Raw genomic sequence first — 3218 nt, forward strand, 5'->3', positions numbered from 1 at the left:
GCGGAAAAGTACTTTCGATGATCTCTTGATTTTTTCTGGAATTAATGGGAATATATAGGCGAAAGACCTAGGGCGGGGGAGGCCCTGGGAGCCCACAAGCCTGGGAGGCGGCCCCCCGGCCGCAGCTAGGGGGCTTGTGGGGTCCCTGGAGACCCCCTGCCTTGGTTCTCAAGCTTCCCGATCTTCTTCTGTTTTGGAAAAAATCTTTTTGAAAGTTTCATTTTGTTTGGACTCCGTTTAAAATCCTCCTCTGAAAAGGGTCAAAAACACGGAAAAAATAGGATATGGCACTTGGCACTGACTTAATAAGTTAGTCCCAAAAAAGATATAAAAGGCATACAAAACATCCAAAGTTTGACAAGATAATAGCATCAAACAATCAAAAATTATAGATACGTTGGAGACGTATCAAGCATCCCCAAGCTTAACTCCTGCTCGTCCTCGAGTAGGGAAGTGATAAAGACTGAATTTTTGATGTGGAATGCTACCTAGCATAGTTGTCCTTTGTAAATTCTTTCATGGGACATGAATGTTCAGATCCATAAGGTTCAAAACAATAGTTTGCTATTGTCATGAAAACAATAATACTTCAAGCAAACTAGCAAGGTAATCATGAACTTTCAAAATAACAAGGCCAAAGAAAGTTATCCCTACAAAATCATATAGTCTGGCTATGCTCCATCATCCTCACACAACTAATGTAAATCTTGCACAACCCCGATATTGGCCAAGTAATTGTTTTCGCACTCTTACTTTCTCAAACTTTTTATAACTATCACGCAATACATGAGCGTGAGCCATGGATATAGCACTATAGGTGGAACAGAGTGTGGTGGTGGTTGTGAGACAAAAAGGAGGAGATGGTCACATTGACTCGGCGTATCAAAGGGCTATGGAGATGCCCATGAATAGATATCAACACTACTAGGAAAAGGGCTATAGATAATATAGACAATAATGGCGCACCAGACAAGTGGTGCGCCACTACTATATAGCAGTGGCGCACCATGTGCAGGTGCGCCATTAGTGTGATGGACACTAATGGCGCACCACACACACAATGCGCTACTACTAACAAACTTTTTTATTTTTTATTTTTCCAAAAGTACTAATGGCGCGCCGGGGCAGAGTGCGCCATTACTAGTTTAACTAGTAATGGCGCACCACTCACCAAGTGTGTCACTACTATATTTTTTTTGCAAAACTACTAATGGCGCACCACCGGCTGGTGCGCCATTAGTAACGAAGACCCTTTTTTCTTTGTCTACTCCACCGACGGACGCGACACGACCCTTTTTTCTTTGTCTTCCCCTCCCCCTCCCCTCCCGTCGCCGCCACGCCGCTCCTCCGGTAGGATAGGAGCCACCGCGCGAGGCTGGTTCAGCTGGTGCGGCCCGGGGGAAGGGGAAAGGCCGCTTCTTGGCCAGGTTGAGTTTGAGAGATGGAGTCGGCCGGCGGCGGCGGCGGGCTGGGCAGCATGCGCACGGTGCTCGCCATCCTCCAGTGGTGGGGCTTGAACGTCACCATCATCATCATCAAAAATGGATCTTCCAGGTACCCCGCCCCCTTCTCACCATCTCCCCCTCTCGCCGCCGCCGGCCGGCCCGCCTGGCCGCCGCCTCCATTGCTCGGATCTATGGCTCAGGACCCCACCGCGCCCCGCTCTCCGACCTGATACGGTGCTAATGCGATGCGGTGACACCCACAAGGAGCATGGGGAGGAGCACTCGATAGTAACACGTGGCTCTCCTTGCCCCCAACGGGGGAAAAAGGCCCGCTCTTTCTGCCGTTTCCATTGATTCATACCACTACTAGAAGAAGATGACATTCACTTGACCTAGTGGTTCAGACTGATTTTGAGATGTTGTCCCCTTGAGCACTTCAGCTTGCCACATCCACCTGCAATCCTCACTAGTAATGTTTTGCACCTATAACCGGGACTCGAGTAGCTCTTGGTTTTCATACGGCATCGTGTTCTCGCAGCAAAAATGGAGTGAATGAGCTAGTCCTGAACGATACGATTAATTTATGCTGCATCCCTAAACCATATGGCACGAGAACAATGGCCTCCTTTCCAGTTCCAGAGAGCAATGTGTTTCTTTGGTGATACTATGACATTAACCTTTCTTTTCCTGCAGAAGCTGGATTTCAAGTTCCCCCAGACGGTGTCCTACGTCCACTTCATATGCTCCGCCATCGGGGCATACGTCGCGATCCACGTGCTCAAGGCGAAGCTGTTGATTCAGGTCGAGCCCGAGGACCGTTGGAAGAGGATCTTCCCCATGTCCTTCGTGTTCTGCATGAACATCGTGCTCGGGAACGTCAGTCTGCGGTACATCCCGGTCTCCGTCATGCAGACTATCAAATCCTTCACCCCTGCAACCACAAGTACCCCACTGTCTATTCCTGTTCACAAAGAAGAAGTAGATTTGTGTGTTGCTGCCTATTAACAACTTTTCTAACGATTCCGTGTCATGCAGTTATTCTGCAGTGGTTGGTTTGGAGCAAGCACTTTGAGTGGCGCATATGGGCTTCGCTGGTCCCGATAGTCGGGGGGATCCTCCTGACCGCAATGATAGAGCATAGTTTCAACATTTTTGGTTTTTGTGCTGCCATGATAGGCTGCCTTGCCACGCCTACAAAGACCATCTTGGCAGAGTCCCTGCTCCACGGATACAAATTTGACAGGTACATGCTCATCTCATTGTGTGATATCTGATGCGTTAGCGACTGGTGTTGTATGGCATTCTCAATTCTAAAACATTTCATCTTCTTACTTACTAAAATGATACTAGATCAAAAGATTTAGTTCTTCATGTAGTGCTACCGTCAGGTTCAGTCCCGTAAGTTCTTGCCTCGGTCAGATGATTTATTAAGTATTCTCTGTTTCAACAGCATTAACACAGTATTCTACATGGCACCTTTTGCTACCATGATACTGGCTCTTCCAGCAATGTTTCTTGAAGGAGGGGGCACAATTGACTGATTCTACACACACGACATTGCTTCGGTTGATGGTGGTTCATCAGCTGAATCACCTCTCTTTCTTTTCAAAAATGCCTCAATAGTTTTCCCCTTAAGCATCACTCGCTTGCTCTCACTACAAATAATATTTTCTAATTAACTATCAGACTAGGCAATGTACATGAGCAAAATCAAGATCAAGCAACTACAGCTCACCGATCTGGTTGCCCGCAGGACCGCAGCACAGGCAGGAG

The 3218-nt window shown here is 47.6% G+C and overlaps 1 pseudogene; it reads left to right on the top strand.

Moving 5' to 3' along the window:
• The first annotated feature begins 1368 nt into the window (after positions 1–1368).
• Positions 1369–2986, top strand: LOC123406056 (annotated as a pseudogene).
• The last annotated feature ends 232 nt before the right edge of the window (positions 2987–3218 follow it).

Source organism: Hordeum vulgare, chromosome 6H (genome assembly GCF_904849725.1).
Source record: "Hordeum vulgare subsp. vulgare chromosome 6H, MorexV3_pseudomolecules_assembly, whole genome shotgun sequence".
NCBI lineage: Eukaryota > Viridiplantae > Streptophyta > Magnoliopsida > Poales > Poaceae > Hordeum > Hordeum vulgare.